This window comes from Anopheles arabiensis, chromosome 3 (genome assembly GCF_016920715.1).
Source record: "Anopheles arabiensis isolate DONGOLA chromosome 3, AaraD3, whole genome shotgun sequence".
Taxonomy (NCBI): domain Eukaryota; kingdom Metazoa; phylum Arthropoda; class Insecta; order Diptera; family Culicidae; genus Anopheles; species Anopheles arabiensis.
Window position 1 is genome coordinate 94066873 of NC_053518.1, and position 25388 is coordinate 94092260.

Genomic DNA, 25388 nt, shown 5'->3' on the forward strand with positions numbered 1-25388 from the left:
AAGAAGATAAATGCAATAAATTGTTCACGGTGCAGATTCAGAATGGAACCGCGTGATACGACGGTACGGTACGGAAACGACGCTTGTAGTGTTGCAAGTGTTTAGGTTCTTCTGCAAAAAATAGGTTCTTTAAGCCACACAGACCAAATAGAGCAAGATAATATGGGTACTTGTGGGGTGCTTTTTTTCGAGTAGCGAAAAGAATAGACCGTACCGGAAACAAAATCGATCAAATGACGAAGTCAGTGGTCTTGGTTTGAAGGGAGGAAGCAATTTATCATAGCCAAAAAATAATTCACCGTTTCTGTCGAAGCTGAAGTTGATTAGAATTAGGGACAGGAATAGAGGAAGTCACACCTATTTCCGTCCGTTTGAATGGAGTCATTACTGGTTGTTATCGTGTGTGTATGTAGGAGTTGGAATAAGAAAACAACGTCTCGTTCTAGAAAATTTTATTTTTGAGGTTGTTGCTACAATATCAAAGACCTTGTAGACATTTCTAAATCTAGATTCAATCGTTTGATCCTCTTGAGCGTGTCTCTGAACTTCAAAATTGCACACTTACTCCACTACATGGATATCGTTTTTAAGCGCTACCCATTAAGGCTCATCTCTGACGATATGCGAAGACAATCTCTTTCTCTCTTTTCAATGATTTTACCATTTTCCGAGAAACCCCTCAATCGTAATGTCGTTCAGCGCATTTTATATCCCATTTAAATTAGACCACTAAATGGTTTAATCGCGGGAGCGACGAAAAAAAACAACTTCAATGCCATCCAACTGGCATGAGAGAAAGGGAGAAAGCATCAAACATAAAAAGCGAAACAGTGAGGATGGTGAGATAAAATTGGTTGTTTTGTAAATGCCGTCCGCACCATCGCACACACACGGTTTCGTGCATCATCGTTATGCTCTCACCCCTGCCGCACAGTGTGTTGGTGACACTTTGGCCGGGTGGAGAAAAAAGCCGGACTGGGGCACCCGTGCCAGGGGGGGGAAATATTAAAAGACAGTAGAACGAAATGAAAAACGAATCCAAAACGTACGCCGACCCAGAAGATTGCCATCATCATTTTTATGACCCAACTAGTAGTGGGCCCTCCCATTCCCGTCCACCGCCACGGAGACCTTCGTTCTGGCGCGCGGTTGATGATGATGCTGCCGGTGCGCGGTTCCGTTTGATCTGTGCCGCAGCAGTTCCATTTCCATGCGCGTTCTCGGAGGCGCGTACGAGCGTGCGCGCGCTCTCCGCGATCGTGTTACAAATTTTTTGGGTTGCTCCCCTCATTGGGTGTGTGTAAAAAAGATACGCAACAAACTGCTCTACACACACACACACACACAATCACACGTGTGTATGTGACACTCACGCATACGCAGGGCAGAGGCAAAGGTTTGAAATCAAAGCAGCAGCAGCAGCATGGAAACGATTTGTTAGTGCGGGCAGAGCACCTTCAAGAGTAGTTTCCCGCTGCGCTGTGGTTGCCATCGAAACCGGAAGCTATCGGTGGCTGTTCCTCAGCACTTGACGAGCCCCGGTGGTGTTGGGTTTCTCCCACTTTCCCTCGTGAGCTGCCGGGAAAAGCAGCAACCTTCCCCTTTCCGAAAAAAAAACTCGCGTAATAATCGTAACAAATACGCTCAAGTGAATCAAAACCACCACCGCGAGAGCTCCGATAACGAGATAACGCATAACTCATCTGTCGCTGTCGGCGTGGTGTCTTGTAAAAGCTGGAGCCCGTAGTGTCCGGAAGTGGAGGGGCGCTGTAAAAGAAGGGAGCGACAACAACAACTAAAAAACCAACCCACCATAATGCATAATAAGTGCCGACAATTCCAAGTAATCTGAGCGCGTCGCGGCTCATGTGAATTATGCTACCAACCACCGAATGGGCGGCGGACGGCGCAAGACCTGCTGGTTGGCTGACGCAGTACAACCAAGCCCCCGCGGGGATATGGGAGGGAAAAGATCGGTCGGTCGCGTAACTTGATACAGATATTACACATTTTATGTGCGCGCGTTCTCGCGTCTCCGGTCAGCGGGAAAGAGTTTGTTTTGTTGCTCCTCTGCTGGTTCCTTCCGAACCGGGGCCGGTAATTCCATTAGATCGGCGACCAGTCTTGGGACCAGTACCCCTACGCAGTTTTTGGACGCACCGCGCTGGGCCACAACGAACAAAGTCCTTCCCCCCAGTGCTGCCAGCCGTCCATCCGGTGGGCGAGCGACGACGACGGTGCGGTGGAGCAGATTGGTAGTAATTCAGTTAAAGTGATCATTAATTCCGCCCGATGGCAGATGATAATGAACTGCCGCATCTTGTGCCTGGCTTCCTGCCTGGTGGTTGTACCGCACACGACACTCTCACTCGCGGGCTCACACGATTGATCTACGGGCGTTGTGGAATGTGCCCGCGAACATCCGGAGCAGAGACAGCGAGCTACATTGTGTACCGAAAGGGCTGGGGAGGTCGGTTTTGTGCGTCGCGGTTTGAGATTTCTTGCGATTGAAAATTGCGGAACGGGACGGCTGGTTCCGCTGGTGTCGATGTGGCTCCGGTTTCGCGATTCAGAATCGGCCTGGAATGATAGAGTGCGCACAGAACACCACTGCCGTACTGGCGAAACTCAACCCGCGGCACCAACCACCGCAGTCGAATGTCATGGACGGGAGTGTGACTTGATATTCTACAAATACGCTTACAACGTTTGAACTTTGCCAAACAGCGACGGCTTTGGCACCTTTCCGTGGGTTCCGTTGTTTTGCTGCCTTCACGCTGACACAGCGGCGTGATGCTATTATGCTGAATTACAGTGTGGGATAAAGTGTTTGCACTTTTTGTAGATTGCTGATGTAGAAAGACCTGTTACGGCGTTCAGGGAATAGACGACTTGCCTGTTTTGAGCCACAAATGCAACTTGTAACACACATTTATTCCTTTCCTGTGCGAAAATTTCATCCCACACTGTGTCGCTGTACGGTGCACAAAGGTGGAATGGTTGGTACTGGTGCTTAAGGTAAGACAGCAACAACAAAAAAAGTCCCATTACGTCTACGATTAGAAGAGCTTCCAAAGAGCAGCACTTTTCGCGCTCGCAAGAACCAGAAACACAAACCGCCAACGCAAAGCAGTCGCGCGCACAAACACACCCCTTTCCATCACGGCATCGAACTACAAATTAACACTTCACTCGCTATTGGCACTCGCGGCACGGGCGGGCTTCGTTCTTTTCCTCCCCCCAGTCTCTCGGGGTCACGCGGTGTGTCGCAGATCGCTTTGGCCCTGCTTCTCCACCGGCTCTGGCATACGCTAGCGGCACAGTTTTGTGCGAATATGCAGCGAATCTTGGCGGTTTAGGAGTGGTATACCCGCACCGTGACGAAAGTCAACGTGGGGATTAGGTCGAGGGAAGAAAGGGGAGGTCTTTACAACACGATTGTTGTGTGCTGTAACACTAGATCGCTTCCAGGGACACCTTTGGGGCTGGCCTGAGGTGGCGAGGCGGAGAAGTTCCCACCTTCTTTTACTTAGAACGCTGCAGTAGAATCGGTTTGAATTTGCACTGCCTCCCGACGGGACCTCCCTCCCCCACTTGCAGAAAGCCAAGCCCTACCATCCTTTTGATGTGTTGTGTGGTGTTTTCCTTCCTTCTTTTCCCTCAGCATCGGTAAATCTTCGACAGGCGACCCGTGGCAGAACAACAACTCCCACTGTGTGAGGTGCGCAGAGTTCGTGATGCCCAAGATGCCGGTGTGGACGTGGACGTTGGGGTGCCGGGTAGTCGTAGACCCCCTCCCGGACAGAACGGGCGTAAATCGAGCGCAGTGGGAACGACTCGGGTTGCGCGATTTGTACTTTACTCTTTTTGCCTGCTTGCTTGCTGGCTGTTTGCGCTTGAAAAGTGAACAACTTTTCATCCCGCGAACGGGCGCGCATCTCCGGGAACTGGATCGTTTTGCGGTCGCCACGGGGACACAGCCGGGCCGGGCCACAGTGTGATGCAAAGTACATCTTTCGCTTTTGTCTTGGGAGGTTTTTTTGCTTTGTTTTTGTTTTACAGCTTCACCCGATAAACTTTTCCCACTGCACGTACGTACACCCATTCCTGCGAGAGGGAAAGTAAGGGCAATGAAGGGGCGCGACACAGTGCAACTATTGTTGGGCAAAGAGAACACAGATCGCCGGAGTTGCCTGGGCCTCGTTGGTGCAGCTCCTGGCGGAGTTGGGATTAGGAGAAGGTTAAGAAGGCGCGCGCATGCCGAACCAATAAAATGAAGTTAAATGTCAAAGCGTTTCGATTTCGAACAGCACGTGGTATTTGCCTACTAATGGGTCGGATGGGGTAATGTCACCCATTCTACTCACCGCACAGAACACAGAGTAGCAGAGAGGAAGCCTTTTATTTATTCTTCACATTGTGCGCTGTGGAGGAGGGCCCACTCAGTGGCTAGATATGGGTTTTATTGGCAAAGAAGCATCTTCTGGGAAGCACGGCCGAAGCGATTGACTGAATGGAGTTCCAGCCGTCTCCAGCTCTCCCCAAAAAAGGGCATACGCTTCAGAGTGAAAGTTTCCACTCTAACGAAGCGTAACCAGAAAACCTCGGAACAATACTTCGGAACTCTCGGCATGCTTTGAAGGATTGATATGTAAAATCCCTTTACCGCTGCGATTGAGCGCGGCTCTGTGTATGGTAATGAGCGTTAGTTGCTGCTGCTGCGGTAGTTCACCGTACCGTTGGAGCTGTGTGTCGAATTCACTTTATTGGTACTAAACTCATGCGAGTGTGACCTCGGGCACGGAGTACTTGGGTGCGGAAGCAGCCAGCGGACTAATGCAAATCTGTGCCACTTTTGGAATTCGTTTTGCGTTGCGGTTCGTTTGAGAAAAAGTGGAGCTAGGGATGACGAAGGGATTGGTCATCGGTTGTGAAGGAATTGGAGCAGTTTAAGGTGCAAAACCCGAGGCATGGAATGAGTTGGAAAAATGTTACCCCAGAAGCAGACAGCTTGGATATATTGGAAGACTTCAATAATTTAAAGTGTAATGTGAATTGACCCAGGATAAGGGTTATTAGATATTTTGGAATACTACGAGTTGAGAACGATTGTTTGCACATTCCAAATACATGCCTCATTAGCGGACTACATTCTCTGGACTACAAAATTCCCATAGCTTGCGTTAGCCGAAAAGTGAGTTCCACTTCACAGACACTTGTGTTTCAGCGAACTGCATACGGTGCAATTCAGCAAGCTCTGCTACTACTGCCCCGGAAACGTAACCACACCGATGTGATTACGGAAATGGATAACTTTCCCACCGGGCACCTCCGCTTGCCGGAAAATCCCATCATCGGGCGAGAATGCGATCAATTCGGTTTGTGCGGAATGAGCTGTTTTCCGTTTAAAAAAAAACATTGAAGCTCGTAGCCCCGGAATCCATCAATCAAGCGATGTGAATGTGTGTTTTCGTGTTCGTGGGAAAAGCGAGAGTTTTCGCCAACGAAACGAGAAACAAGTACATTGCATCGGGTTCCGCGGTTACGAGTTGGTGCAGCGCGTTGTTTAGCATAAGTTTCGTTGCTTTCACTGATTGTGACCGGAGCTAATACGAGGAAAAAGAAAACCCCCCCACACACACACACGCTTGGAAGCTAGAGCACCCAAGTTGGGCAAGTGAAAATGATCAATGCCCAAAAATGGTTGGAAACCCCATTGGAAGCTCCAACGATTGCACCGACGATGTAACCGCCGGCTTTAGCTGATGCTGAAACAAGCCGTACCTGGAACGGGCCCGGCAGTAGTTATAATTCGGGGGCTCTCTAGCAACGGTGGCAAGCCGGAATGAGTCCACCAGACCTGGCCCACCATGCCCAAAATGCCACACGATTACGCCACGGAAACGGCTGGACAGTGCTCGTGGGCAGCGCACGGGCGAGCAGGTGCAGATTACGGCGCAGGAAATCTTTTTAATGCGGATTTGTTCCGTGTTCGCTAACCGAAACCGCCTGGCGGCCTGGGATTGGGACGCTTTGTGGCGTGAAGTTTGTCGGAAAAGACCTACTACGTGCACGCCCTAGCTCGCGGGCCGTGTGTGGCATGTGTGTGGAGGGGAACCGTTTTCAGTCAGTAGAACTTCTGGGTGAGAACATGGCACTGTACATGGTCACTGACCAGGCTCGAGTATTACGGCATGAAATCTGATCCTTCTTCGTGCACCCACGCTGGAGCCTCCAAAAATTAGGAAAAGCCCACTGAGTACTTGTGCCGTAAAGCAGCCGGCTAGGCAAGACGAAAAGGCGAAAACGTTACAGTGTTACATCGTTGACCTAAAGGGAAAAAATGGCACCGAGAAGACTTGTGTGCCGCATAATTCGTTTGATGTTCGGAAGTTTGTTCAGCAACTAAGCTTTTGGAGTGTGTTGGACGGTAGGATTTATTGGAGAGTTGGGCATTCATTTAAGCCCGCAAGTAATCCTTCGTAGAAGATTTGCAGGGCAATGTCTGAATGTTGTCCAGGCACTTTTTTATCATTTCATGCACCGATCAAATAAAAAAGCCTAAAGAATCTACTGGTTTCAGACCTCACAGAGTGCTGCAGCCGTACACATTCGCAGATGTTTACAAGCGATACCCAAACACTCGCTTCCTTACTTGATTGGAAAGTGTCTGGAAGCCGTAAAATGCTCCATGAACTTCTTTTGCCAGCTGTCAATTTCCATTTGCCGTTATCTTCAGTCAGTCGCGTACCAGGGGCAGCACTCCAAGCTGCCTCTCCCCCGTCGAATGTACCTTCGCAAAGCACGAAAACATTAATTTGTCGATAATAATTCGTCGCAGACCGCCGACTGCCCGAAAGCCGTTCCCTAAAATCTCGCCGCCATTGGTTGTGTAACCAAATTTTGGGTTTTTATTGCCGCAAAGCCAGCTGGAATTGAATTTTCGGGCGACGTGGCGTCCATCCCGACTGCCCGAATACGCAAAGCGCACCGACCGTTTTGTAAGAAGCATGTCGATGAGTGGGAAGTTTACATGGAGGAGGATGAACAGAAAAAAAAAAACACGACAGAACGAAGAACGAGAATCAACATCAACAGCGAATGGTGCTTGCAGCTCCAACGGTGGCGGCTACCGGGTTTGCTGGGTGAGGATGGGCGGTCTTCGGGCTGGTCGATTCTTCGATTAGTGTCCGACAGCAAGGCGACAGTGCCACGGCCAAGGAAGTCATCTCGAATTATGCAAATGAGCCACTTTTCTCGAAATTAAATTAAGCAATACACTCGATCGGGAGGGTGAGTGAGTGAGGAGCAGGTGGTGGTCACTGCGAAGGGCCACCAAATCGAGGTTCGATCGACAACTGCGTCTTCTAACGGAGTACGCAGAGCGTGTAGCGCTGATGTGGATGCGGGACTCTGTTTCCCTGTTATCGAAATTTATTTTTTCATTCCATTTTTCGCGCGTGTGTGTGTGTGTGTGTGGTTGAGCGTTGTGTTTCACCGGCATCGACAGAGAGCCACCGCCGGGAGTGCTACCGGTGCCCAGCAAGAAGTGACAGAGAAATGTAGCATCCCCAAAGCCATCGCTGGCGGAAACACTCACCAAATCCCCCGAAAACCTGCTTCAGCCCGGTGCTACCCATCCGGGTAGGTGTCGGTGTGCTGTTGAAGGTTGTCCCCGTGGTTTTGGAGTGACCGCAAAACACCGCAAACGAACGATTCGACACTTGGAATCGAAAGCACGAACTCGAAAGCAGGCAGGCAGGAGCAAAAAAGGCACACACACACCGGGTTACCGCCCGGTTCATCAGCTCGGCTCGCGTGGAATGTGTTGCGGACGTGATGGGTATTGGGAGGGTTTTTATTCCGTCTATCTCGCACGGCGGTGTTCTGGCCATCCACTGGTTGGAATAGAATTGCAAATGGGGTTCGAAACATTCCTAGTGAAGTGAATAAGTAGTGGGACGAAGCACCACAGCCAAACAGAAAACAAAACCAAAACGCGACATTTTGGCATAAAGGTGCCACCGTGCGCTATCAGTTTTCCGCTGGGTTGGTTTGGTGATATGGGTGAGAGTGGAACGCAGCAAGCTCGTCAGCTTAGTTTGGAGGTGTTTTATCCAGCTGTTGTTATCGTCCATTTGTTACCGTTTTTTTGTTGTTGGCAACTTTGATTACGTGACTACATCCGGAGCCATTTTGGCTTAGGTTTCTTTGTTAGAATTGGATATTGCGAGCAAGATGCATCTTTTCAAGATTTTGGGTTGCTTTCAAAGCCTGGAATAACTATTTTATGTTTAAATATTTGATTACATTCGGGATGATATGATGATATAGGTAGAGTGATCAAAAAAACACCTTGAAGTTATCAATATGAGGAAAAGACTTCTTGGCAAAGCTCACGGTGTGCATTTACAATCCCCATTACCCCATTATGCTTATTTTAAGCATGTTTCGCTGCGCCTATTGGCAATATTTATGCTTGATTGTCACCATTTGTTTGGCTCAGCCCATAAAAAGTCATGCAGCTTCCCATCCAATGGATTTTTCTGCTTCCTTTTTGGATACTGGGCATACAAATGAACGTCAAGACAGAGGGAATGAGCATCATTAAAGCATTGCGCGTCATTTATTTTGCCAAACTTTAATTAGCTATGCAAAACGAGATGGTGCAAAGCGTTGCCCCGATGGAAACATCGATCCACCAATAAGTTTGCTATCGGGTTCGGGATGCTTTCTGGGAGGAAATTATAAGCTCATTGAATGTGAAGTAAACGCTGCGCCTACTCTAGTGTCGTCGCCATGAGTTAGGCGGAAGGCTTGCAGTAGTTGTCATTGGCGCAGCTTGTCAACTCGAGTTCCGATGCTACCGGCGAAACCATGAATGGCAACTCCATTACCATCTGTACAGTTAACGACCCATTCATACACACACATGTGCAATTTAAATCATGGTCATGCGATTTCCCATGGGAAGGATTTCGTTCTGGCGACTGATATGAATATGCGAGAGAGTTATAACCGAAGCTGATGGATAGAAGCGAATGAATGATAATCTTGTGTGATATTTGCGTAGGAGTTGCTCAAGAGATGCCTTTTATTTTAACAGTTCAATAAAAAAGATTCTCAAAAAGTCTAAAGCATTCAAGCAAAGTAATCGTTGCCTACGTCGTCCGCGCTCATTTTAAAACCCTTCCCACACAATACCCCATTGTGGGTAAAAATAGTGTGTTTCGGCTTTCTGATGGCCCTCTCTGTCGTCGGTCGCCAGGCTTTCTTTGTCCGTTTCCACCATAAATGTTTGTTTCCTTTCTGCCGAAAGGATTTCAAAACGGCAAAATAACATTTGTCCTCCCGCACCCATCGACAAAAAAGCTCTTCTCCACCAATGCTGTGGCAGACTGCCGCGTCGCGCTGCACTCCGCCGCGGAGAGTAATCAATTAAATAATCTTAATTGGATTGCAAACTTTCCACAATAATTTCAAATTACATAAATTTGAATTCTATTCACAATTCTTCTGTCGTGCGCGTCCAGCGCGTGTGTGTGTGTGTGCTGTGCCGTTTTTTGCTGCGCTCTCCTTCCGTTTTCATCTCTCGCGGTCGCCTTTTTTCAACCGATTTCGGTTGCCTCTTTGGTCACAGTCGTCGTCGTCGTCGTCGGCATCCGGTTGATTCATTGAATTCAGCGCTGCATCACCACACGGTTCTGGCCCTCCCGCCCACAACATTCCCTCCCAGGCTGATCGCTTGATCGTCCATAAGTGCATTTAATCGACAAGAACGAGGCCACACTGCTGCCTCTCCGTGTTCTCCTTTGTCCATTCGAATGTCTACCGTGTGCGGTTGCTGGCAGAACCTCGCTCGCGGTTCGATTTATTTCTCGTCTCCCATTCCGGGGTCTGCGCAAAGAGGGTCTGGGTGGTATCTGTGTGTGCTGCATCTGCAAACGCTCCCGCCACCCCCCGCCAGTGCGACATCTCGCCAATTTCGCACCGACAGCAGCAGTAACCCGGCAGGATCGATCGGATCGGACAACGCGCGTTAAAGGTCGAATTATTATTATCTGTCCATTTCCTGTCGGAGTGTCCATATGCGTGAATGCGTTTCTTGTTTCCTGTTTTTCCGCCAGTCCTCTCCCACACACACACACACACACACACACACCACCGGGAGCACTTTGAAATTTGAAGCAATAAAAGCTCACCAGCGCGATAGGGGGGAAGCACCATTTACGCACCCGAAGCGCCTAATAATTCGCATAAATTTCTTAATTTGGGATAGTATCGGGCCATAATGGCATTATGCAAAAATTGTGAACGGGACACGGACGGTGGGAAATGGTAGGGAAGGGGAGCTTTGTGTACGCGGGAATTATGGGAACCGGCTTCGTGTGGCCGTGTCATAAGACATAATAACGCACACGCTATGGGACGCTGGATCTTCTGGGCGCTGGGTAGTTTGATTCGATGCAGTGGCAGTGTGCAGCGTATAGTTTGCGTTAGTGTGTGTGGCTTGGATCGAATAAATGTTTAATGATTGCTAATAGTCCGCAAATGGTAAGGGCACCGGAAGCCAGCTCTAGGGCATTAGAGTTGATTGGCTGGCGTAGGTTGGCGAGTCGGTCGGTAGTAATGGGTACTCTTTGGCAGCGGCAGTGTGCGTTTTGCAGGAAATTGGCAAGCTGTCCCGGGTCTCTGGGCAGCGGTTGATAGTTTTACAAGGCTGCAGACATTTACTGTGGCATTATTGGACCTTGTGAAGAATGGTGTGGAGCGGGAGAGCAATGTTATTATCATTTTAAAATGATCGGAAGCTTATTGGAGTTTAGGAAATCATTCGATGTCACCTACTAAACTCTCGGTTTAGTGGCTTATTCGTCACATACGGGATTAAATTTTAAGATTTATTATACGTAGTATGTTGGGTAGAATTTTAAAAGTTAGCCAAAGGAAATATCAAACAACATCTCTTACCACCGATGTTGCCAGCTCACTTGGAACTCATACAAATGTTCTGTTTTATTCCCATCCGCAAAGCTACAATGTCAACTACCGTTGCAGTTTATTTGCTCTAATTAGCCATTTCAATAATTCTCGCAGGGATGGACTACGACCGTATACTCTCACAGACATCAGCAATCGAAACCCCTGTTCGAGAGACCCTGTTTATGCAAGAAAATGCTGCCCAACCTCCCGGTTGACTCGTCGATGATGAACCGTTTGCTGACTTGCCATTCCCGGACGCTCGGAGAGTACGCGACTAGGCAACTGTGTTGCATCGGTAAAAGAACAACTTGCATCTACGCAACAGTCCGTCCCTAAAGCAGCAGCATCCCACTCGGATGGTTGGATATCATGACTCGTTTTTTTTTGTTGCTGCTCTTCCTCGGAACTACCAGCAACATCCCGTGATCGGCCCAACTGTAGTGCATTAAAATAAACAAACTGTTTCGAACGGTCCCGGACAACGTACGCGTAGCGCGGTTTGAAGTTTGATTCTCTTTGTGTTGTGCATCCCCCGGTGCATAATGACATTCCAGGTGGCCATCTGCGGTGCGTTTGCTGCTGGAAATGGAAATGTGCAGTTGTGCATCGGTATGGCTGGGACCGACCGGAACGGGGCCAATTCCGATTCCGTCATCCTCGCAGTCCCTCGGGAGGAAGTGCGCCTCCTGCAACGATCGAGTGATGGCGTTGTGTTTTTATACTGCAGCGCATTGAGGGGCGATTGGAGGAGAGACACAGAGAGAGAGAGAGAGAGAGAGGTTTAAGTGTGACTCTTTATGGCGCTCCCGGTGCGTACACGCAGTGGCGCATAAAATAATAAACATAAAATAATAATCATTATGAGCACGAACCCGGCCGGCCGGCTTGTCAAGCGCACCAGCCCTCTTCGGGACGGTTCGCTTTGGAGCGACGGGAACGCAATGGGAATTTCAAATTCCCAATTCCTATTCCGGTGTGTGTGTGTGTGCGTTCCTGGTCATTAGGAGTTCGCATTCGCTACCCGATCGGATTCCAATCCAAACAATTTAACAACAATCGATGCATTATTATTACTTCCAACTGTCGTTTGTTGTCCACCAGAGCGGTACGAATCGCTCTCGGTAGCTAGATGCAGCGGATATTGCGCCGGATCAGCTGGTGGATTGCAGTGAAGGGAATCCTTTCTATGCGTGCCATTTGGAGCAATAGCAGCGGTCATGTTTTTGGGTTTGAAATTTCTCATTATCGATACATGATGAGCAACCGGGGAAAGGAATTACGCTGTGAGTACGCCACAGACATCCGTGATTATTTCGCTGGTACGTGAATGTCCTTCCGACCTTGTTTTGGAATTGTTTTGTAATAACTTTTCCAAGAGTAAGTCGCACCAAGCCGATTTTAATGTAATTACATGCATTTGAATGATTCTAGCAGATTTTAATACAAATTTACAATTGCAGTCGGCAATTGCAAAGGAACCTCTGCTGTAAACCTCAATCCTTGCGTTTATTACGACCCAACCGTTAACAGGGATCAACGTACTCGTCGAGACCACAAGGGGAAGCAATTCGTTATCTCATCCACTCGACTGTCCGAGTTTTTTCCGCCTTTTGCTGCTGCACCTACAAAGAGCGCTCCTGCGGGATGCAATTTTTGGAGTGCAGTCGCATGCACTGTCTGTAGCTGCAGCGGGCTCGTTGCTCATTTACGTACGGGATGCAATCTTCGCTGTGCAATTGCGACAAGTGGGCTTCAACAGTCCGAGCTTTATTAGCGACAGACCCGCCTTTGCTTGGTGAATTCGTTACAACTGGAATCCGGCTTCAAGTGAGTGGACGGTTTCCTCATTAAAGAATTGTGAGCAGCAACTTTGGTCCAATTTAGTTTGAGTTACGAACATGATCAGATTGCATCACTGTAATGCCTTTTCGTTGGAAGACGAGTTGACAGCTATTCTTTAAAATTTGAGCTAAACTTATGGTCCAATTATCGCGTACGCAGTGGATGCATAATTGTCCAAAGCTATGCTGAAAACACACTTACACCAATCGTGCCGCGTTTGTTGACCTTTTCACCGTACTTAAGCCGATAATGAAGATGCATCACGACCGTGTAGAGTGTGAATTTGATAATTTGAGTGCTTTGCGCTACAAAGCAGCTGCATGTTTACCTTAATAATGACAAATAGGTGTCTCCGGCTAGAAACAGCTGATCGCTCCAGAAGATTTGCAGTCGGCTGATTTCAGAACCACTCTCTCCCTTCCATGGCCCTGCTTCAGGACGTTTGGTTTCGGGCCAAAAATGTGCAACCTGCAGGCAGGTGTGCACGTCACGTCCATCAGGACTTTTGTGGCACGTGCCCTGTCGGCGCAGGTCTTCAGCATCCTTTGACAAGAGCGGCAGAAGCGAGAGGCGAAAGCGAAACCATTAGCTACTCGGGCGCTAATTGGATTAACAACCTGTAGGTGCAGCTTTTCGCATAGGACGAAACCGCTCCCGGGGGCCTTGCAGCTCTACCGATCAACCACCGAGCGTGGCGTGTGGCGTGCCCTGGAAGCTAATTTTCTTCAAACTTCCACACCACGTGCCACTTGTTTGTGGTTAATTTAAAAACATTTGCTTCTGAAAAGCAGCGGCAGAACTTTAATAGCGCCGATAACAAGCATGCAGCCGCAGAGCAACCGCCCCAAAACGAACCTTTACTTCTATCCTCCAATGTGCTCCGCAAGATATCATACACCGGTGTGGTGAGATAAAACAAACAGAACATCGACGCGTTCATGCCAACACGTGACATTCGATGATTTTTATCTTTCATCCCCCAACGCCACCCCTTTTGGACCGGTTTCCAATCGAAAGCCACACAGAGGAGAATAGGTTTGCTGTCATGCAGTTGTGTCCTGTTTGTCCCTCTCTCTCTTTCTCTGGTCGGTGTCTCTGCCTACCATTCGAATAGGCGTTGTGAGTGATGTCGATGATGAAAAGCATCCGCCATCAAATATGCATACCGAAGGCGAAGAGATCTACGATACGGACCTCCGAAAGGCACCCCGGCCCAGTTTGTAGTCCGTGCATGGCCGGGGAGCGGATTTGGGGCTGTTGTGTTTTGTTTCCCTCTCTATCTGTCCCCCTCGCTGTGGTGCAGAGGAGAATGGAAAATGACATCGGGAACGATCTCGGACAGTTCCAATCAATCTAACGAAATCGAAACGATAGCTTCCATCAGCAAATGTCCAACCCAGTTGTTGGCAGCGCAAGGGAAGGCTAGTCGAAACCAGGTAGGGACTAGAAAAGTGTGGAACTAGGGGGAAACGATTGCGACGGCTCCTAAAATGGAGTTCGGCCAGCCGATAGTGTTGCCTATCGGAGATAATTAATTTATTAAAAACAAATTAATGATTTACATTTTAAATTTACTTTTTATTGGAGCTCGCTTCTCACCCCGCACGCACCGCTCTTGCTTCGGGGGATTCGCTTTGAATGTGGGAAAAATGGAATGCCGGCCGGTGAGCATGGTGGGCATGAGAGCTCGCGTTGCGTATCAGCAACCCAAATGCTGAACAGTCTCTTCTCTACCCTTCTCTGTCGCTCGATTGATGATCGCTTAGGGTAAGTTGAGTGATTTTTATATGCGCTTTTATTGCCCCCGGGGACGCCTACTCGATCTCGGCCCGTGCCTACGAGCACCGTCCTGGGCCTGAAGCCCCGGGGATGATCGTGTCGCGGAAGGTCGCCAGGTATTTATGGCTTCGCGTACGGCAAGGCGACGGAGTCCGTACGCCGAATGGGGTGCAAATGAGTTGGGTGATGTTGCTCTCGGTGTGTGTGGAATATATTTCAAATTAGGAAACAATCAAATCACTGATTTTGTCAACGGCTGGAAATGGTCTGAGTTACGGCCCCGTTTTGACAGCGCGTCGTTCGGCGTGTGTTTTTATGGTGTCTCTATTGTTGGTGTTTGATTTGGCAGTTAGAGCTTTGGAGCCGGCTTAGAGAAAGCTTTTTTCGTATATTTTACGCTAACTAATGTTTCAGCATAAGAATTGATATTTATTGTTTTTATTCCAGCCTTTCCGCGGGCACATCCCTGCAATCATCCCGCGTCGATGGACACCCCGTAATGAAGCTGTGTGAGTGGATGTATGTTTCCGTCCGTTGTTGGCATAAAGTGTAAATTAATTTTGAAAATAATGTTACGATCCCAAACAAACAGCCAAAACGATCCCTTGCACTGCTGCCAGGTCAGTCCCTAACAAACAAAACATTCACAAAAACTCGAGAAACTGAGCCTATGTAATGTGTTTTTAGGTCTCTTTATTCGACCTCCTCCCGTACAAGTGCTCGGTGAATCGTTGACCGAGTGAAATAAAAATCAACACCAAGCGCCTTAACTTGATCGTCTGCTTATTTGGTCGAAAATTGTCCGAAAACCCCGTCAGAAGCAGAAGCTAGCGTTAACCGAGCCCCAAGCAATGCTTCTCCATTTTCTCACCACTTCGTTAATTTTTAAGCGCCAATATTTCTTCCCGCACACGGGAGTACGCCAAGCTTGCCCGAGACTTTCTAAGCTCTGGGGCGTATTAGCGTTCTAAGTCTCGTTTTTTTTTGTGGTCCGAACCCCAAAGGGTTCAGCATAAAAATTCATAACTCAAAACAACAGCTCAACTTACGGCGTAGTGAGAAGGCTTTACAGCGCAAAAAATAAGGACCCATAAAGGGTGGAGCATAAAAATCTAAAACAAAAATACTGCCAACGAACGCGCGGACGACACGAAACTGTGCGGAGACGGGGATGACAGGAGATTATTATGATAACTCTTTTTGCGCTTTCATCACCGTATCGGGAGAAAAGGGAAGCATGGGGTAGGGAAGGCGGAGAGTGGAAAGAATTGTTTGGCAAAAAAAAGCTTCCCGAGTAACCACTGCCACCCCTAGAACGTGCCGTTGTGAGGCAAAGCTACAGCCAGACAGGTCGCGCTGTTTCGACTAGCCACCGGACCGAAGACGCGACGTCCGTACGGGGTGGAATTTAGAATTGAGCAATGGAATGGATCATAAGCAACAACAGCAGCAGGCAAGGCTGGTACAGGGAGAAGAAACACACGTCCCGCTAAATGAAGGCATGAAGCAGTCGGGGCAAAAAGGTGAATGGTTTCGGTGTTTCGGGGTGCGCCGCGGCAAAGCAACTTGATAACAAATGGCACGAACGTGTTGAACGTAGGTTCGCGCTGCGTGGAATTTATTATGCGCGTTCTCATCTCATTCTCTCGCTTCGACGACTTTCCCATCAGGCGTCCGAAGTGTGCTGTCCGTGTGGTGTGTTGTGGTGAGGGCTCTGTGGCCACCAAGCACATCTTATCATCGCATTTATTTCGATTTTGGAGAAGAATCGGTTCGAAGGTAAAGGCTTTCATTTAAAGGAAGTAAAACTTAAACAGAGAAAACGACTGTGGGTGGGGTAGGATAGTGGGCGCCCTCGTACCAGCGTTTAAGAAATTTATCTAATGGGTCCTGTTTTGGACTCCTTTTTCGTGGGGCGTGCTAGACGTTGTTGGTTGGTGCGTTTTGCGTGCGCGCGTGGGTTGGCGAATGGGACAAACCGCAGGAAAGCTGAGGCACACTTCTCGCGGCGATGGTGAATTATTCTTATGGTTTGTTTGGTGTCTTTAGAACTCTTTGTAGCTTTAATGTTATGAGTTGGAAGATGGAAATGGTGCTCGACCGTAAATAATGATGATTTTAATCAGCGGAACTATCTTGATAATCATTTTGTAAGCTTTGGCTAAAGTGGAACACATTTGGTGCCGTGACCAGGATATTTATACAAAAGCTAAGCGTTTGAAAAGTTATTAACCATTTACTGCCGCTGAAAGTGGATGTTTTTGATAACTTAAAGAGGTTTTTCGATTAGTCTTTAGTTAAAAAAATTCAATCAATAAAAGCTTTTATTCGGGAAGGACTTGCCATCGCGTATTTCGTTAGCGAAACCCTTCGCTGCCAAGTCTGTGCTGTAATCGGAAGCTACGTCGGTGTTACGTTTCCGAACATATTTCCCCTTTTTCCGTACAAACCCACTCGCCAAGGTACACGATGACCGATTTTGCTTTTCCCTGCCAGGTCGCTGTACCATGCAAACGCCGATCACTTACGTAAATTGAAAAACAATCAACGAAATGACCTTAAACATTCCGAACCCCGTATCCTATGGCGTGCCGGGCTCTAACGTCTATGTGTGTGGGGCTCGTATTTAGTAGCAGCCATAGACATAAACTCCGTCGCGCTAGAGGGCTCGTCACAGGGCAACTGGGTGCACAGAAATAGTATTACCAGCAAGTGAAGAAGACAGTGCAGAAGAAGCAATAAGGAAAGCAAAGCAACGATGGTTTCGTTACGCGAAGCTTCGACGGAACGGGAAAGCAGACCACGGGTGGACTGCACATTCCAGCCAGGCGTTGGTCGAGCGATTCCAAGGTGTGCGATGCTTTTTTTCTCTCCCCATCTGCTTTGCTGTGTTCGCGCACAATATGATGATGCGGTATGCATAAAATGTCAATAAAGTCAAAGTAGCGATTGCGTGCGTTTGGCTTTCTCTCATATTTTCTCAGAGCCAGCCGAGACACTGGACGGCTCGAAGAGTGGATTATCACGCTAAACGACACTGCGGGATGCTTCTGAACTCGCATCTGTCTGCGTCCGGGGCGAATAACTGGGCGGAAAATGCTACCTTTCCTTCTTTTGCCCAGAATGCCGTGCTAAATATGGTGCAAGTCGGTTTGCCGGTTCGCGTAGAGCAAGCCTCGTGTGAGTGACTAAGAACTAGCGAGAATAGTTCGCATTTGCAAAGACCGGGTCCGAACCGCGGCCAGGGTCCGTATATGTAAATTGTGAGCATCATCAATCTTCGCTCGTTCGCTGGCTGGCTGTGCGGATGTGTAAAGGCCAGTCTGATGGTGCACGCCCGTTATCGGCTGGTTGTATCGTACCACCGGTCGGAAGGATGCATCATAGAAAGCAATTAAATGTGAATCAACGGCGCACGGATGAAGGCAAGAACCGTATCGAGCAGAACCGTTGCATCCTAATGTCTTCCAAACGCACCAATCAGCACAACCAGTCGTTTGTCGTACCTGGGGCTGTTTGCTTTTATACCGACCGAGCCGCGAGGGTTTTTTTTGCTTCTGAAAAGAATATAATAATATGCATTCAGCGATCGCGAACGGAATTATAGACACATTAGCGTTGTAGTCAACGCACGTGCTTCTGTATTATAAAGCTACATAAACTTATTCGTCGAGACTGGGCGAATCGAGACATTGAAAGGTTGCATTCCCACCGAACCGTCCATACTAACCTTAGTTAACATTCAGAGCCTGTGTTCAATGATGGATTAGAATTAAATTTGCGAAAAGGTCTTGTGTTCTGCACAAGAGGTCGCGATCTCGAAAGAGCATTGCACCCATGATAGACAAATTGTTTAAGAGATTACGATTTTAGCTTTAAATCCAATTCCTCTCAAAGTTGATACAATTGATCATATTTTTTTAATTTTAATTCCCCTTCAATCGAAAACTGCATCCAGTGCACCCATGCTGAACAATCCAGCCCAGCGCAGCATCATTCCAATCGATTGCCCTTTTCGCCGAGTTCCCGTCGCATCGGTCGCATTTAAAGCAATTTATGCGTGTGCAACTTTTGTGCATTTATTTATTGCAGTTCTGCAGCGGGCATCATCACCCGCACGCCACGGCCACAATTCATGCCGGAATAGGACCTGCTGCTGTCGCGCGATATTTCGCTTCGTGTATTTGTCTGTCGTTTTGGCCTGCTCCGTCATCCTCCGTCCGTTTATGTCCCATTCTCAAAATGTCTGGGACTGGGACCTCCCGCCTGTTCGCCTGGCTTTCGTGCTCGTACGGTTTGTGACACAGCGGACATGACGAGACGCCTGTTTGGACATTCAAATGCAACAGCCAGTACCGTTGGATGCGTTTCTTTTTTTGTGTTGTCCCCGACTGGTTGTGTGAGCACTCCGAATGCGAAAATCCGAGAGACAGAGACAGCGTGCATGACCTGAGCCCGTGCAGACCACAGCCCGGCACAGCGGCTGTAGAAAGGGCATTCCGAGGTACGAGCAATGCAGGATCACTGAATCAACATTCTGTGAGTTGTTGGTCAAATTGTTCCGGAGCTTTAGCAGACGACTGTACGTGGGTGAGTGGTTGTACGCGGCAGTTGGATAAGTTCTTATCATGCATGCATGCCTCGTCACTTCATCATCATCATCGTCATCATCATCATCATCCTCAGCAGTGGCGTAAATTCCCACCCAGAGTCGGCAATGGGCAAGATTTTGGAATTCGTCGTTCTTCAGAAACTCACAGCCACACAATCTGGTACGCAAAGTGGTATTTCAATGACGCTCCTCGACGGACATAACGGTGGTCATTCGAGGACGGAATCTTGGGACGGAAGACTTGCTTGAAGCTTGGGCGGTTCGGTTGTCATGAGTTTGGAGAACCAGATGCGTCCCAGACTCCAAGCATCGTCCTCATTGTTCTACCGATAGTGTACACTATGTCGCTTTGATACTATGTTGTGATTGTATGTGCGCACCTCCTAGGCCCAAGCTCCACAACTTGTCAGGGTGTGCGATAAAATCAATAACGACAATAATGACAGACACAAGACGCAAGATGCTGGATGAAACCGGCCCCGGGGTGCTTTTGCTTTGCACTGTTGTTACTGCCTTATTGTAATACGGGTTTTGGGGGGAATGTGGCCGATCGATGGATGGAATGGCAAGCATGGAGACATCAGAAATAATAATCATATCGAGTACTAAAGAGCAACCGGCAAGCAATAATGGCGAACAGTGTAGCCTGCTTCACAGCTTGGGGTTCTTGGTTGCAGCAAAAGCCTTGTTTGGTGGGCGTTGTTGGTTCACTTGTTGGTTTTGCATTGTTGCCATCTCTGTCATCTGTGCGATGGAATGGTGCAACCCACACTTGTAAATGATTGTTGTGCTGTTAATTGAGTTATTAAATATTCTCAGCACACTTTACATGCTATGTTGCGTTAATGTTGTTAGAATAAGATCTTGTTGATGGCGCATTGTAGTATCAAATAATCCTGGAAAACAATTCTCAGTTATTCCTCAACATGCATCAACATAAATCCCAATCCGTATACCGTAGTCTTCCTCACGCTGGGGATCGATTATCGTTCTCGTATGTCTCGCAAACACCAGGCTTGTCTGGACATACTTTTAAGAAAATCAAACCGACGTACGCTCGACGAGCAATTTTGTTCAATTTCCCAAAGGACACGCTCGTCTGCTGATAACCTCCATAACTCCCTTCATTTTCCCCTCCACAAAAAAACCCGTAGGAGGACAATCGAAATTAAAATTTGCATAAAATATGCTGCACGATTTATTTCCATCGAGACCACCAGCTAGGACGTGTGACAGTGCGTCGGATTGCGGTGTGCATGTGTGCATGCGACTTCGGTATCTAAACTGCTGCTGCAACTAGACCTCCAAAAAGTGGCTTTTTTCATGTGGCCCCAACAGGCGGCATGATCGATTAAGTCGAGCCGATGTGGCCGGTTGGTGACGGTACTAATGTGCCTTTTCCGATCGAACGTGTACGCAAAAGTTCTTCTGATTCGATTGCAGTACGCGCCGAGGGGTAGTGTGACACGTGGCGTCCCGGCTGTGGTCGTCCCGGTCGGTTCGACGCACGTGATCGTCGGCGCTGCATACGAGATTAGAAATTAATTATGAAACTGGAGCAACCCGACCGACCGAGCACTGGAAGCAGCACCACGTCCCACGTTGACCGACGTGTGGAGCCTTCCGAGGAAATGCCCTGCCTCTGGTTCTCGCCGTAGCATGCCGGTGTAGATAAGAAAACAATCAAAACTAATTCTCACATCCGGTGTGTCTCCACCGTCGGTGTGTCTGATTGGAAATATGGCGCCATCCTTTGCCTCCTGTCATTTGCTACCGGGAGCTAACCAGGATCCGAGTGGTTTCGGGTGCTGATGGATGGGATTTAGCACAGCACGGGTTAGTTGGGATCTGTACGGTTCGTCGATGACCTCAGCATTGATTTGCAAAAACCCCGGTTGCGTATTAGGCGTCGGTTGATGAGCACGTTTAGAGCTCACGCAACGGAAAACGTGTACGCCGGTGATGATGATGATGATGATCGAATTTGCATCCTTGTCTTCGGCTCTATCTCTCTCGCTGAATGTCCCAGTTATCCGAAGCTTCATATCCAACCACCAACAACAAGTGGTATTTGTTTTCAGCGTTTCGTTCCGTTTAGGAGCTTTGGATACATCATGCCAAACAGCTGGCAGCACAGCATCGCAAAAACTGATGCGCGATTATCTACTCACCATTCGCACTCGGGGAGGTGGATCCTTCCAACTTCCTATGAAGGACAGGAGCAACCATATCCAGCAACCGGGGAGATTCACTAATTGGTTTTCCATTTTCCATCCGTAAATGGGCATGTGGTTGGGGTTGCGGCCATTTCCTCCGTTTGCTTCATATTTTCTTTTCGCATATGCATATTCTCCACACACATCTACCACACTGTGCCATATGTTACGGTTGGGTTCACACGACACACGTTACCTTCCTCGTCTCACCGCCTCACTGATGCGGATGATGCGGAAAATTCGCCTTTCCATAAATGGTGGAAGAAAACCGCCAGGACCAGCAGCCGTCGGGGGCAGTGGATTGGATCACAATTTGACATATGATGTGTGGCGCTGGCTGTCACCCGTCACCCGTCGGTCGACACGTCTCTGTGGGTAGGTCTCTGGGTTGATGGGTTGGATTTTTCGCTCGCCCCGGGTTCTGGCCGTTGTTGTTAACATTCAACTCTCCCCTTTTCGCGACCCATTTTCTTCCATGCATCTGTCTCGTTCGGTCGGGTCACCATTGGCCGGAAGATATTTTCCAATTTCGGTGCGATGTTCGGTCTCAGCTGGAATGAGGTGTAGCAGCTTTGGAGAGCGCAGAAATACAAGGAAATTGATGATATGATGATGTCAAGTTCAGCTGGTTGAATGGCTGGTGGGATTTTTGATTCGAACTTAAAGAGAAAATCCCAATACGTGTACACACTAAAAAGCAGGAGAGTTAAATGTTCATGCTTGTAGCATTCAAGAATATTTTAAATAAATTATATCCTGCTTGTCTTGCTGCTCTTTAAAGCGATGAAATAATGTATCGCAAATGTTTTTTTCGGATCAAAAAGGATACAGCTCGTTCAGCCAGAAACAAACACCAGAGCTAAGGCTTGTTAACGAAGCAATGTCTTGTTTTTCCGTTTGCCCACGAAGCCAACAAATCGCATCAAAAGCGTTCGATCCTACGCATCCTGCGGGCCGGAAAATCCTAGCCAGATCCGTCCAACCATTCCAGGTTGAAAGATCAACTGCATGATCATAGGGACGGGATGAGAAAAAAGCTTTGCGTAAAACCCAACATTTCCGCCCAGTCATCCTTGAGGCATTCCCCCAGCACTCAAGGAGCTTTCCTTCTCCTTGATAGTAGAATATATTGATTATTTATTCACTTTCGTACCGGCAACGGCGAGTTTTCCGAGCAAGGTGCGTCGGTGCTTCTTTGCTTTTTTTTCGATCCGCTCGCCGATAACTGATACCTAACACGGGTTCGTTGTTCCTCCCGCCGCTGGGAACCTTCACTCATCACTCATGTTCGTCCTGCACCATGGAAGCGTTCGAGTTTTTCGGCTAGATAATGCTCAAGGGCTTAGCGGAGTCTTCGCGGGCAATTGGTACGTCTTTTTTCTCCCTTTTCTTCGTTTCCTAGCTTGAAAATCCAACCACCACGACGAGTGAAAGGAAAAGTTGGTACATTTCTTTTGTTTTTTTTTTCGCTCAAACAGTGCCGCAGGGTGAACGAGCGCAAAGCGGCGAGCAGCGAGAAAAAAAAACTTTGTTTGCCATTAGTTTGATCCAATGGATTTATAGAAGCCTACACACTTTGTTCCCCATCTCCAGTGGAATTCATGCGGTTGCTTCTCCACATCGGCAAAACGGATGCTTATGCTGAGTTTTCCCAGCGCTTTCCTTTGTCCTGCCTTCCGGAGTGTCCTGGTACCGTGGGCCCGTGTCGTTCGCATTTCCTTCCTTTCGCACCCAGTCAATCACTTTCACTCGGCCTGTGTCCGTGTGTCTGGTGCGATCAGCGTTGTGGGGAGTTGGAAGATTTCGCTGTAGTTTGTGTATGTGTGTGTAACTTTTTCTTGTCTTCTTTTTTGTTGTTGGGAGGCGTTTCCTTCTAGTGTGTTGTGCTGCAACAATTTAGCTGCCCGTTAGACGGCTCTTTGTTCGCAACGGAGAAGGTTTGTGTTCCGAAAAACAGCTCACGGGCATTGAGTTTTCCTCTCTATTCCGTCATTTCTGTTCTGGGTGGGGGAAAACACACTTACACACACACACGCACACACTATAGGTAGTGAAAGTGACGCGAAGAGTGATAGGCATTGTTGGAATTAGAGTATTTATTTGCACGAAGAAAGCATCGAGCAGGAAAAAAGGGAAAAGAAAAGCGTCTTGCTATATCCTACCCAGGGCGAAGAAGAAAAAGTTGGATCAATAGGTGGAAAAAGGTGAAAGTTTTTTCTTCTTCCACCATTGCCCTTTCACCCTCGTGCGGCTGATTGAGTCTGACCCATAGGTTCTTAGCATGCAGCTGATACTGCTGCCCAATTTCCATCGCAACTTTTCTATATCCTCCTATATGTGTGTGGGAGTTTTTTCTCTCTCTCTCTCTTTCTTGTTTTTCCCTCCCGGCGATTTCGTTTGCGTGGGTTTGGGCAATCGGGCCTCTCGGCGCAGCCTTGTAGTGGAAGTTTCGCGTGTGAACACCGATCAGTTCCCGCGTCAGGCAAATGGTGTGTAGGTGCTTTGTTTTGGGGGCAATTTCTTGAGAATGAATTGAGCAACGATTGTGCCGGCGCTATTGCTATGGTAATGGGAAGATGGGAAGGCAGTTTTTCCTGGCACTTGCTCGGTGTACTCTGGCGGCTTGTTGTGTTGTGTGCTGCAGGCGATTCTGATTCCGAGGCACTGGCAGGGGCTTAGAGTTTGAAGAAGAGCTTATAGTTTGGAATAGTTTTCGGGCGAAACTTTCACTGAAAACTTGCACCAGGCTTTTTGTTTATGTTTCGTTCTTGATTCTGTTGTCTTCGGTAGACTCGTTCATTTTCCGCAGAACTGCTGATAATCCTTATGAAGCACACATAGCTCTTGTAATATGAATTGCCTCTTCTTGGAAAGACTTTAACTCAGGGCAGTTTCAGAAACTAATACTATTCTAAACATGTTAATCCCGAATGTTCTTACTTGCACCAATCGATCCGCCTGCTTTGATCGTGATCGATTAGTCTTTAATGCCTCCATCATGTGGGTTTTGAGCGGCGGTTTTAGTTAGATGCATCACTACGATAAGAGGTGTGTTAGAATGTTTTCTCGCTTACGTGTTGAAAGGGTCGAAACCACACAAATATGGGATTCTCAATAGGTGCGAGGCGTTTGCGAGCGTATCTGCTTACATGTTTACATTTTCTGCACCGAAATCCGACATCGATATCCAATAACATGCGCGAGAATGCGTCTAATCACCTCGTGCTTATCGTTTCCCTTGGGCAAATCGCTTGTTTTCTCCCTTATCTGTTATTCAAAAGGCTCACATCACTCGTCGTAAGGGAACAACAGCTCCCGAACCGTAGGTAATTCAATTTCATCGATCAAATCGAACGGTTAAATAAAGTACGGCTAAATGTCAATCCACTTCCGGTGAGTGCCTACCGTCTTCACCTCTTCCCCTCCCGCGCCAAAGATTTTGCCCGTGACATTTCGACTGATTCATATCAAATTACGAAACGTCCAAATCCCATCGCTTATTATGCTGGTGGATTGACGATTGACGATAAGTTACGAGTTCGCGCTGCCTTCGTTGTGAGCGCCCCAATGTTCGGTGCATTTAATATTTGATTTCTTGAGCCTTCGCCAACACGACTCAGAACAAGGGGTTCCAGTAGGCTAGTTTCCCTTGGGGAGGGCAGTGTTGGCGATGTTGGAGATGGGGACTTAATGAGACATTGTTCGATATGGTTATGGTGGGAGGCAAAAAAAAAAACAAATAAATGCGTGTAACTGGGCACTGTGCTGCGACATGCGTATGATAAGACATGTGGAGGGGACGTCGACAGTGTTTGATTAGCGTAAATAGCGTGCGTTTCCATGCGTGATGCGTTTTTTTTTCGTCGATGTCGTTGGGCATTATGGATGTCGGCGACATTGATCGGTCTGTAAATGATGGGTTGCAAGATGTGTAGCGATAAGGGCTTGTGAAGATT

General features: G+C 48.0%; 1 long non-coding RNA gene across 4 annotated transcripts in view; it reads left to right on the plus strand.

The window, feature by feature from the left end:
- The window catches only part of LOC120904251, a 43413-nt gene extending 28039 nt beyond the window's left edge, over positions 1–15374 (plus strand). For 3 of the 4 annotated variants that reach the window (XR_005739724.1, XR_005739725.1, XR_005739726.1), the window contains one exon: positions 15052–15374. This is a non-coding gene — a long non-coding RNA (uncharacterized LOC120904251). The remainder of the gene's footprint in view (positions 1–15051) is intronic. The other variant, XR_005739727.1, reaches the window with a different exon arrangement.
- The last annotated feature ends 10014 nt before the right edge of the window (positions 15375–25388 follow it).